This window comes from Amblyomma americanum, chromosome 11 (genome assembly GCF_052857255.1).
Source record: "Amblyomma americanum isolate KBUSLIRL-KWMA chromosome 11, ASM5285725v1, whole genome shotgun sequence".
Taxonomy (NCBI): domain Eukaryota; kingdom Metazoa; phylum Arthropoda; class Arachnida; order Ixodida; family Ixodidae; genus Amblyomma; species Amblyomma americanum.
The window spans coordinates 101552497-101565297 of NC_135507.1; the positions used below are offsets into that span (position 1 = coordinate 101552497).

The 12801-nt window shown below is 52.1% G+C and overlaps 1 protein-coding gene across 6 annotated transcripts in view; it reads right to left on the bottom strand.

Moving 5' to 3' along the window:
* Positions 1–12801, bottom strand: part of LOC144111213 (latrophilin Cirl-like) — a 378723-nt gene that overhangs the window by 174240 nt on the left and 191682 nt on the right. The window contains exon 1 of one of the 6 annotated variants that reach the window (XM_077644427.1): positions 8798–8814. The exons of the other annotated variants lie outside the window; for them this stretch is intronic. The gene's annotated coding sequence lies outside the window, so the exon portion shown is untranslated. Of the gene's footprint in view, positions 1–8797; positions 8815–12801 lie in introns of those variants that run through there. 6 annotated transcript variants of the gene reach the window in all.

The following is a 12801-nucleotide window of genomic DNA, read 5'->3' on the forward strand; positions in this document are numbered from 1 at the left end:
CTGAAGAGTTGCTCACAACAGCGCCATTCGTTGTACCGCCTATGGCACTTTTAACATTCGAATAGAGCGAAGAAAAAAAGGGCCCCGCACCTACGGCCTCTCCTTTCCACTCAACCCATCATTTTGCTCGGTCGCCTCAATCGCGAAACGCAACACAGCGTCGGCAGTGCTCCCCCCACAGTGTCCGCCGTGTGTGTGCCCTGAGAGGAAGAGAGAGAGATGAAAGAACGTTCTTTAAACACGTGTCAACGTCGCTCAGAGAGGAGCCGTCAAAACATTTTGCTTCCCCGCTCGCCCTTCTTTCTCCCCGGCTTCTCTTCTTCCAAGTTCCGAATGTGTCCGCCCCCCTTTCCGACACCCAAGAATGCGTCTCTGTTCCAACGACCCGCATCCCCCGTATCGCGCCTGCAGCTGTTTTTCTTTCTTTCTCTCCCACCTTCCTATATATAGGCAGCAGTGGAGTGCGAGCCTCGGGCTCTCTTTCGAATCTCTGCCCAGTTTTTCTCTTCTCTCCCCTCTTCATTCCCTCGGCAGTGGGGAAGAGAGAGCATTGCGAAATCAGATTCCAGTTGATCTCTTCTTCTCCCCGCGATCGCCGGAGCGTAGGCAGTGTGTGCTTTGCGTCGCTTTTCCCGCGCAGCGCCCTCTGCGGGGAGAAGATGGCGACTTTTCTCCGCCAATAGCGCGCGGGTCTCGAACTCGCATCCTGCCCCGCAACTCGATGTGGACCGCGTGTGGTCGCCGAGCAGGGAACGCTCCCAAGATTTCCAAGCGCGCGCTCTTCAGTTTGGGAAGACGAAGTGGAGGGCTATCCCGAGGCTCGAACTCGAATGCGCTGTGAGTAAGGCGCACAAGGCGGTGGGATGAAAGCGGGAGGACAGAGTGCGCGGATCTGCGTCCGGGGTTCCCTGAGACGAATGGCGAGACACACTTAGCTGGGCATGAGTTCACTGAACCACGCCGATTTCACAAATAAAACGCGAGCCGTTGCGATCAAACTATCTCCTCCCCATGACTTCGAGAAGCGCAGCAAACAAATCAGAGGCACGCGTAACAATACGGGCCATTCTTAGACGCTGCGAAGCGAAGAGCTAAATATCACGAAAGAAGACAGAATGAGGCGCTCTGATGAATGCACGCCGAACGTCCGGTATTGCAGACGCTCCGCTTTATTCATGTCATTGCACAAGAGTCTGAAGAGACGAATATTTATAGTATATGAACGCCATAACGGTAATAGCAAATGCGATAACCGCTTACATTATTGGCTGGACACTGGCTGAAATTTAGAATGACTAAGGCTAAACATATATCTTGGTACTGCCAGTATTTCTCAGGCACATGTTGAGCGAGGCAACGTTGTGAGGAGAGGGAAAAAACGATTAAAGCCCCTTTTATTTTGAGGCAGCGCACTACTGTCTACACATCCGCAGGCTACTGCCTCGCCACCAGCATCCTTGCTGCTTTGGGAACCCCGGGTCGGCGCCACGCGTTCGGCAGCCGTACAGACGGTCCAAGTAAGAGTTCAGTGCAGGCTAAGTTATAGTCTAGAGACAACAATAGCCCAGCCGGAGTGCGGGCCGTCCAGAGCACGCCGGTCACGGCGCGCACACCTCCCACAAGGAAAATCACGCGCGCCGCTTATTCACGGGGCCCCGCCCCGCTGTCAGCGTTCATTTGGCCCACAACAATGCGGCGCCGCCGTTCGCAGGCGCAGAAAAGGAAGCTGCCCCCCCCCGGTCGTCCGCCATTGTGCCGCCCTCGGGCGCCCATGAAGACGTCACACGTGAACTGCGCGCGAGTTCGTGTACGGCGCGCACGCATCGGCCGCGTGAATGCATCGCCCTTCGATGCGGGGCTGCATCAGCAACGGGGCGCCCTTTCTGCCGCACTTTATATTCGTTTCTCCCGCTCGACGCTTCTTTTTGACAGGTGCGCACGCCGGCCCAGACACTGGGACTACGCGCTCCCATAGTAGTCCTATACCTCTGTGAAAGAAATACGACAGCGCGACGGTATATACACGCGATGCTGCCCCCGTCTTTTCCTGGTGCAAAACTCCTCAACCCAATCGAGTGGGTAAAGTCGATGCAGTCCCTCAGGCTCGACAGAGTGCCCAGGCAAGCCATAATAATCGAGTCTCTAAACGCTGCTTCCGTGGGCTCGCGATAAAGGCACACTCAAGGCAACCACACGTATAGTTTCTATTCAAGCTAATATTCGACAGTTGGCCGTTTCTCGAAGTTTGTTCGGTAGCCAGGCGACAAGATGGCCAGTGAAAATTGTGACGTTGCCAATGACGTTGGCGGTGATTGAGAGTGCGTCACGGGACGAGAAGAGGCGATCGGTGCGTTCTAGCAGCAAAGGAAGTGAAAACAACCGCCAGCCGGGAGTTGCAGGCGTGCGTATCGGAGGAATAGCTTGTATGAACTCACTCTGCTTTCATTATGAATCTTGTTCGTGATGGCGAGAATGAAATCCTCGCTGAAAACTGCGGGCCGAACTTTGGCGGCATGAGCCCAGTAGAGCGCAATGAGTTTGAGAACCAAATTAGAAGTGGCCAACGCTGTGCCGCCGGACGCGGGGTTTCAGTCGCTCCTCATTTCGAACTCTTGGCGCCATCAACGCGTCCTGGTGGATACGAAATAAAACATGCCTTGACATTCAGGGTCGGAATTCTTCCTTTTGTCCTTCACGACACTCTGTGAGCCATTCCCCTCAAAATCAACCCTACAGTCAACACACTTTCAGCGCGGAAACGGCCTGTGGTGACGATGCCAGTCTTCAATTTGCCAGTATTCGACAGCTTACAGAGAGCTGAGTTTATATAAAAAAAAATTATTTTCGATTCTTTCGCAATGCAGCTTCTAACTCTCGCTCCAAACGCCTCAACTCTGAGGGTGCGCCTAAGCCCATGACAGAGGTCTATATTTCAGGGGGAAAAGAAACAAAACAAAAACGATTCGAATATTTATTTACTTAAAAACAAAAGGTCCGTTTTCAGTAAAAGTTGCGTCTTTGTGAATACGTGGTAACGCCTTTTCTAACGAGCAGCTTCAAATGCGGGCTAAATTCCACCTTGCCCGCCGTGTGTCTGTAAGGTTGCAGCTGAACACGTAATCAAGGTTTCTAATTCATAAAACCAAAATCACGCAAATCGCGAATTTAATCGCCGCAAGAAAGCGCGGTTGCACAAACAGAACATATTTTCAAGTTGCGCGTGAGGCGCCGCGCCACCTCCTCGTAGGTGACTACAGCTGCGGCCGCCGCGTCCCCCTACGAAGCACTCACAACTGCGGCGACCGGGGATCGCGATCTGTCGTTTTTTTTTTTTCGGGAACGTAGCGTAAACACGGCTCGCTCGGCGGCAGCTCGGCATAGTGCCGCCAATGAGCCGTCCGCACTAATAAGCAGCGGCTGCTGCCAAGAGAGCGGTAGTAGGCATGCCGAGTGCACCCGACGAGGCCGCCGCCGTGCACAATGCCCCCCGCCGCGACTGCCGCCACAGCCCCAACTGCGACGTCCTGAGCCATAAATTGCGTCCGAACGATCCAGAGAAACCCGCGCCTCGGTATACCACTTCCAAATCGCAGCGGGAACGCGGTGTACGGCGCCCGTCTACGCGAGCGTGCGGAGGAAAAATAATCGGCACGCAGCGGGGAGGAATTGAACCGCCGCCCACAAGGTGATCTCTCGCCCAGAATCTCGCCGTTCTGCGCACCGCGCAATACTCGCCAGTTTCGCAACAAACGCAGAGACTTGGCTCTTTTCCAACCGGTGAATAGTAACGTAGTTATACAGGCGGCTTCTGGGATCGCCAGCACGTGTGCACTGCGTATACTTTCTCGTCGTGCATCGCGGCGGAAACAGCGGAAAGGCGCTCGTCAGTAAAAAGCGCGCGCCGCGCCAGCGCTCCACGGGCGGCCGCGAGTGCAAATTAAGGCCCATTTTGAACGGCGACAAGCGCGCCGCTCTCACGGGAAGAAAATTCAATCGGGGCGAAGGATCGCCCAAGTCGCCATCGTCCCGGCGGAGTGAAATGAAAGAAGTTGGAGCGCGCGCCGCAGTGCGTTCGCGGCAGGCTGCAGGTACCGCCCGTGACCCTGGCTGGTCAGATATATGTAGGGCTCGCCATTTAGTCTGGCCTTCTGTCGCCGTCAGGTGTAACTGGATAAGCACCACGCGGTCCGTGATAGACACCTGCCGAGGTGTACTCAAACACCCGTACGCACTGAAGTTGCATCCGCGTCATCGATACCGTGCGACTAAATCCCGATTGTGGGCACGTGAGTATGCAAGGCGCTGACCACTCTCGCCCTGCCCACGAAGCACTTTGTAAATGCGGCCTCTGATTTCACCTGGGCGGCCTACCATCATTTACCATCAGCAGCTCCGAGACAGTGTTTACTCAAGGGCGTCACGGTATCGACAGTGCGACCGTACATGTAGCGGCAATATGAAAGGGAACATGGGGCCGCGTGGCTTCCAGGCTTCGCGAAGCGTTGCCGTCGAGTGCCTCGCTTGGACACCCACGTAGGGAAGAGCGGGCTAAACGCGACACAAAGCTTTCAGTCACTGGCAATTTTTTTTTCTGTACTTTTTACACCTTTCATCAATGAACGTTGTATGATTATTAGCTGTTCAGCGGATTATTTGCTGCCGTCCTGCCATTGCGCTTGACACACACACGCACGCACGCACACACATACGTACACAAGATAAAACACGAGAAAATTTTAATGCGGAAAAGCCGTGTGCACGAATTTTTTTCCGTCTGTGCGTCCATCACCGATTGGAAACTACAGAAAACAAAATACCACCAAAATAAACAACTTGTCTGAGCGAATTTCGGACCAATGTTCCTTGAGTGCGCATTCGGAAGCGCGTGTGATACTTTAAACAATGACTTTCTAAAGCATCTGGTGCTTATTATCGTGCGCAAATGTTCTTTGAATATGGAACTACGGGCATTTACAAATTCTCTATAGGAAGCAGCATCAGCGCCATCTGGAAATAAACCGCCATCGAGGGAACAGAACACTACAAGGGAAGCAAGGCTGAGCGGATCACCAAGAGGGCGACACACCTACAGCGTGTTTCTGGGAGGCATTGCCACACGCAAAAATTAGTGGTCTACGCTGTGCGTTGGCAAGCGACCACGATATAGCGGAAAAGCAGCGCGCAGGATCAATAACAGGGCTCCAGGGACACATACGTGGAGGCTACATGAATCATGATAAAAAACACATACTACGCGTATACCTAATGCGAAACTCGACGACGAGAGCAAGCGCACGCGTCGTCTGCATATTTATGCGACGGCATAAATAAGGAGCTCCTCCATTTCGCGTTGACGCCGTGATGTCACACCGGAGACTGGGCAGTATGCAGTGGCGTTTCGGTATATGGGGGCGCCGTGACGCTGAGCGTAGAAATTGTGTATTTTTGTACGAGTGATATGACCAGTCGTGATCGGTGACTCAGTGCATAAAGAGCTTCTTATGGCAAGTGAGTTCCCCGGGCCGGAAATGACAGATGGTGTGTGTGGCAACTGTGCGATTGTGTGCGTGAACGAGTCATATATGACAAGTCACGACTCATGACATAGACGAGAAGTGACGTCACCAGACCTGAAGTTCGTCGCGCTCAGACACAAAGTGGCGCTACGCTGCCCATCACGCAAGTAATATTATTAAAAGTGTTGCCCAAATTTTTATTTCAATTCCGACCCTCTTCTCCGCTCTCTTATGCCTTCTTTCACGGCAGGGTCCAGGTTCCCAAGCACTGCGAGGCTGAAACGTGCCTTTCGTTATAACTACTTAAAGGCACTAACCGACGCGCACGGGGCATCTGAGAGGCGTTAAGAAGGAAGCCCGTGGTTGCGTCTAACACCACTCCCATCCCGTGGCAACGAGCGAAGGCTGCACGATGCGTGCAAGGGACAGGTGAACCCCACATCACACGTAGGGGATACGTACGGGCTGTAGCTGAGCGATGACCTACGCCGCAACAGGAAATTCTTTTTACCGGAGCAAGAGATGGTCATTCTCCCTGCAGCGGATTAGCCAGCGATTCGGGGGGAAAAGTAAAACAAAGAGATTTAGATTCTTAAAAATTCCGTTTTCGCCCAATTTTATCCCCGAAATTCCCCCGAAAAGGCAAAAATTCCCCCAATGGAACACCACGGCGGGAGCTACGCTTGATAGACAGCTGAAGGCGGCGCATAAACATCTCTCGTTGTAAGCACAGAAACACTGGCCCAGTGAGCTCCGCGCAGGGACGCACCACGCGTTGCCTGCATGATGTCACATCGCGAGTCGAAACTGCGCCCGATCTGATCGAACGCCTCACGGAGAAAATGCCCTGCACTAAATGCCGGCAACGACTAAATGCTGTACACTTTGCCACTGCTGAAATGGATGCTCCAGTATGTTGCCCCTTCCCCCCCCCCCCTCTCTCTCTCTCTGCCATCATCGTCATCGCTTCTCTGTGCCTTCGTATCAGAAGTTCCCTTGCTCATGCAGTGTAGCCCAATACGCAGCAACGCTGATATTGACAGTCACGCACCTCGGCAGACAATTACAGTAAACTTGAGCACTTATAGCCGCACTGCGGGTGAATTGCCCAACGATTAACTCTGCCGCTCACTAATTGACTCCGCCTCGCTCGCAACTTACTCCCTCTGGAGGGGTCAGAGAAAAAATAAAAACAACTGAACGGGGGAAAATATGAAAGAAAAAAAAAACGACCCGAGCACGTCTACCCTCCCTCTTCAGTTCTACAATCGATGCACTCCCCCTCAGCGGAGCCCCGGAATCAACGAGCCATGGCACCTCACCCCTCCTCCGCGGTGGGCGAGCGTAAAGCACGCTGTGGGACAACTGCTTTCAAAACCGAGCGACTGGCACGGCGAGATAGACGGCCGGATCGACAGAAAAGAAAGGAAGGCGTGAAAAGAAGAAATCAACGGACGAGGGCTGCCCGGACAGAGGAAAGGGAGAGAGAGAGTAAAAGGGAACTTGATGAAGCTTTCTTTACTCCCTCGATGCTCCCTTCCCATGCCGCTTCTATTCGTCCGCCATCTTGGCTTTCAAGCAACAACTCATTCTGACGGCACACCTCCATTACAGGGGGGGGGGGGGGGGGGGGCTTTTTTTTTCCTTTTAGTTATGGGGGAGTTCGGGCGCCTTTGAAGCTGTATTCCCCGGCTGCAAGTATGCATCTATGTGCTGAGGCGGCCGCTTCGAACGGAAGCGAAAAAGTGCATCTAAGTGCGTGCGAGCGTTCCTTTAGTACGCTTGCGTGCTTCAAGAAGGCGCAGAAGTATACGTATGAGTACTACTTCAGGGCCGCGAAGCTGCTCAAAAGCGCACTAGCAAGCTGTCGTATCAAGCAGAAAAATCCCAAAGCACCGAAACCGCCACACCTTCGACTGTTTCTGGAGGCGGCACGAACATTACTGTCAGGAGAGACACCATCTCCTTCCCATCTGCGCCCAAAACGAGGACGCTGCGATGTGAAACACACGAGTGACATTACCAACGCCCCTGTGCTGGAACTTCAAAGCAGAGGGCGAAATTGTCGCGACCTTCCTCGCTTATTTCCTGCCGAAAGCAGACTCCCGGAGATATCTCTCAGGCGAAGGAACCCGCAGCCGGAGTTCCGCGACAGTACGAATGTTCTCCAGCTGAACACTCAATCTTTTCGAGACGCGCACACCACACACTGCGCTCGCCCGCTTTCGACGAACGCCGCTCCCTCTGTCGGCAGTTTCTGTAGCGCGGGGCCGAAAGAACGTACGGTACGTACGCGCGCTTTTTTCCCGAAGGCTGTCTCCACTCTAGCCTCTCGCGCGCATCCACACACGCACGCACACGCTCGGATGCAGCGCCAGCGACCGAGTTTTCTTCGCTCGTGAAAGGACGCGCCGGGAAGGAAGCCATGCGCGCCCGCCGGCTTCGGATACGTCTTCCTCTGGCCCGCTTTCCTCAGCCACCGCGTGTTCGCTGCTGCTGCAACGCGTATATATCGTCTGCTGGCCCCGAAATCGTTTTTCGTCCGCTCCCTCCTTTCCTCTGCCGTCTGCTGCGCCGGTGGCGGCGCCCAAACCCCGCGGAGAGGCCCCAAAGAAAGAAAAACGCTCCTCCAGAAAAGGGAGGGAGGGGGGAACTCGTCTATCACGAGATTGAAAGGACGCCGCCGACACCCTTTTTGAAGACTTACTTTCGAGGGGACCACAAAAGCGACAGGCACTTTCAGGAGCCGAAGGAAGCCGAGAAAAAGGAAGAAAAGAGAATAGGTTGCTTTGCCTGCAGCGCCCGCGCCGAAGAAAACACCTGGCGCGGAGAGCGATGTAAGTGCTGGTCCGCGAGAATGTGTTTTCTCGACGGTTTTTCGGTCGGGAGACGGGAGCAACTCTTTTGGTTCGCCCGCCGAGGAGGCCCCGAACGTATCTGGCAGCTGCCGTTTGATCTCCAGTGCTCAGCGCCTTCCTCTCCCGCCCTGCACTCTCTCCCTCTTTCAATTTGCTCGAGAGAGTTGTGCGCGCCTCTTTCGTAACATGAACGTTGCTCGCAGCGTTTTCGTCGCCACCCGCCGCGCGTCCGCTGCAGGCAGATTTCGGAGGCGAGACCATGGGTCTTTTTATATGCACAACAGCAGTTGTACGGAGGAACGGTGACACGCGCTCTAACCTACTCACCTCACTGTATCGTCAGCGCCAAATGATACCCGAACAAAACAACTTCAACGCGAGCACAAACAATAAAAAAAATATTAGTCTATAAAGATCCATTACCCATTTCATTTGGCGTGGCGTGGGCACGACCGCAGTCGTGCAGCAAGGAACTGCTCGGCTGCCATTGGTCTGTTGGCGTCCTACGGACTCGTGAAAGCCGCGGCTACGTCACCGAACAACAGCGGCCGCTATGCCAGAGAACCAAATGGGCCAGAAATGCAAAATTTATAATGGGTCCTTTTGAATACGGCTCCAGATCATGTATAACCCTGCAATTATAAGAGCCCACAAACTGCTGACTTTTCTTCCTGACAGTATGCCATGCTGTAAGTGTGGAAGGCGTCCATTGGCTTCCACATGGAATGCCTGAACTAACTTTGTGCAGCGGGACCGCGCAAAGATACATTTCGCTTTCCGCCAATACTGGCGTCCGGTTTCTGCTTACATTCACAACTGGCTAAGTGGGAAAGAGTACGGTTGCCTGTACGGGTGACGTTTTGCGTCAAATATTAACTTTAATTATTAATTTTCGGCAAATCACTAAAGAACTTACGGTCCTTCCGAACTGATGACCATCGAAGAACAGTAGACACGCGGCGTCGCATAAACGCCAACAGCCAACACGGCTGGAATTGGTGCTGCGCTTTAAAAAAGTGCAGTTCTGTACAGGTTAGGTATAAAGAACGCGCAAAGCTAGAAAGTGCGGTAAGCTAAGCTCGCTGTCTTGAAACATGGTCCAAAAATGCGGTAACAATATAAGCGTAGCAACGAACCGTGTCAATCGAGAAACAAGGGGCAGTTTTAGCGGCGCGTACGTTGAAGGCGGAATTTTACCGCTGTCACACGGCATTCCTCTAAGGCCTGTCCAGCAAAGACCCCGTTTTTCATCAAAGGAGCGAAAAATTAAAGGAGCAGCGACGCAGCTACACGCAGCAGCCCAAAGGTGAAGCAGACGTTGAGGCTTAGCACCCGCTGCTGTGCTCGAGGCGGCTGAAGTGAGTGTTTTAAAATTAATGTGGGGAATTCTGTTCATTCGTTTAGCTCAGGCCGTTTTTTTTTAAATTCTAACTGCTTCCTTAAAAGAACTGCAACAGCTACTCTCATCAGCAGCAGCAGGTTTTGTGTACTGCCTTGGCCAGCAGGGCCACTCGGAGTTGCTGCAACACTTTTCTGACTTAAAATCTGCGCATAAGATATAAACACCCGTACAAAAAGCAAAGCCAGACACACCTTTCGTATTTTTATAAGATGTTTTCAAACATTGTTGGTTGCATCTAATTTTTTTCATTGCTTTAAAATTTTTGACGTTGGATGGCACTGCGATCGTAAGTTCTGTAAGGCCGCGCCTTTGGGCTCCAATGGTCTCTGACGAGCGCCAAGGCCCTTAGCGGCGAAGGCGCAACATTTGTGCCGCGTAGCTGCACTCCTTACGCCTTTGGATATAAGGACCCGATTCTCAAAGGCCTTTGCGGTGCTCGTGTGACAGGGGTATCAAATAGGGGGACACTATCTGTTAGGAGGATAGGTGAATATCGGGGCGCCGGTGCGCATGCGAATAATAGGGGTCCCTAACCGATAGGGTCAACCTGTTCTAAAGGTCTCTAATAACCCAGGGGAACAGCGGGGAGCCAGTGCACATGGGGATAGCAATAATGCTCCTCTGGTTATTTTTGTGTGCATGAGGACGGACGCCTAGCTATTCCCCTGTCCGCTTCCCTGACCGATAGGGTCCCCCTATTATAACACTAAGCACCTACGTCGAAGAATCATAGCTATAGGAGGCCGCCAGAACATGCTCAGCTCCTTCCCACACTGTCAATAGCCGGAAATTGGATTTAAAAAAAAACCAACAGCGGAAAGAAGAAGAGGGGGGGGGGGGGGGGGGGCCGTTACACATGCATGAGCTTGATATATATAGAAGGCAGTCGAAACCGGTCATGAGCGTGGCCCTCGAGCAGCACGCGAGACTTCCTAATTCGCGCTTTGTCCTCCTCCGCTTCTCGCCTCTGTCGTGGCTTTCTTTCCCGTTTGTTTCTCGCTCTCAGTGAGACAGCGGGCGACGCGGTGCTGGGGAGACAATCAGGGACCGTTGACGTGAAAGTGGGAGGAACGGGCCGGAAGTGACCGAGACGGCACAAAAAGAGAAAGGAATTAAGCGCGGCACTCGGTAACAAGGCGAGCAGTGGAGGGGACGTTGTGCGATAAGAGGAAATCGAAATTGGAAGCCCACGTTTCGCGCTGTGCGCCGATGTATAGAGTGCAGGGCAAATAATATTGCGAGGACGACGGAGAGGGGAGGCTGGAGGGGAAAGCTAACGCTGCAAGATGAGACAGCGACGGGCGAGGGGATCATCATCAACGATCGGTCAAGATGATGATGGGGAGAAGCAGGGGTACGTGGGGCTGATATATATGAACGTGCTCGCGATTAGAACTACCCTGCGTTGAATGTATGCACACAGTGGAAGCTACCGAATACTGAAGCGGAACACGGACAGAAGAAGATCAGATATTACACCTGCTTTCCCGCCCGATTTTAAAGGGACGTCGGCTCCAAATTGAAATTAGCCTGCATCGATAGACTGTCGAGGCGCGGATAGGAATAGTTCTATTCTACATTCAATTTTCACAGCAAGAACTTGGTGTTTTGCCAAAAAGCATCACTGAAGCTATAAACAGCCCCAAAGTTGATTCTTACGCAGAATAGGAACTGCATGAGGTTGTATACACAGTGCATTATTATGACTAGGCGTCACTTTTCCATTACATCAACAGTGATTTAGCTGTCCCAGCGACTAGTCTTGATAAAATGCTCATATGTAGATGCGTCTGCGCTTGTCCTGCGCGCGTAGCACTTTTGTCCATTACTAAAAAAATTGTAGCAGCTTTAATTACGACGTGGCGTGCTCAGCTGGGGCCGTTTGTCAAGCAAAATATGCAAGTTGGGAGACAGGGCGCAAACCTGCTAACCACTGGGCGCTGTCGTCTCATCACAGTCACGCTGCCGCCGTCTGCTGTCCATGTAAAAACATTCGTCGTCTTTGCTAACTCTGTGAACAGCATCAACTCGCGCGACAAGACATTTCCCTCCCCTGGTGATCCGCTTTATAGTCGGACAAAATTTAAGTCTCCACTGAAGCTTCGCAAACATTCAGGAGTCAGGATCGCCACACAGAATTCCTCCATGGACGACAGCAAAGTAGTACGTTGTTTAAACTTTTCTTGTTACGTAAAAAAGAAGATAGTCGCAAGAAAAAAAATTATAAGCTCGAGAATTTTGTCACCTGGCTTTTTTAGTCTAGTGAAACACTAAAAAGTTGATTTCGGTTACTACTGTGATTGGCCAGCGGACTACTACACTGCGCCAGGAACCGTGGCCTAGTGTTAGCAACTGATTTTTTTTTCTAAGTTGTCATGTACAACAATTTCGCATAAAAGTTTTGAAAACTGGAAAATTGTAAGATACCTTGACGGATATATTGTCGGTAATGGTCCATTCTTTTGGCATGTAGCAAAATATTCCTTTTAAAGCGTTTCCATCGATCGCATCAAACAATAAGACCCCTCTATAGAAAACCAACGGGGAGTGTTTTTGGCGATAGCGAAAATGTCAGTAGAAAACAAAATTCAACACTGCATTCGGGTGATCTGCGTATATATTGGTTGTTCGAGTGAAATATTACATTATATGAAAAAACTGCGTTCATACAATGTTTCCCGCTCAAAAATGCTTTTGTCCAGAATTGGTGGGTATGATCCTGCTATAGTTACAATAAGCGCGACTTCCACTCCCCCTCAGCGCGCTGGTTTGAGCAACATATGGATGGATGGAAAACTTGATTAACAAACGAGTATGGACCCTTTAAGGTCTCAGGGCCACCGCACAGCCCTCACATTACGCGCATGTGTCCATGCCACGTAGGGCCATGGCACTGGCACCCCGTTTCAACAGAAAAGAAAGGCTGAACAGTCGACGGCAGGAACACGTATAGCGCGAAGGGCAATGCCGAGAAATCCGCCGCACGAGAGGAATCAATCGCTCCGATGGAACGCCAGGCGTGGGC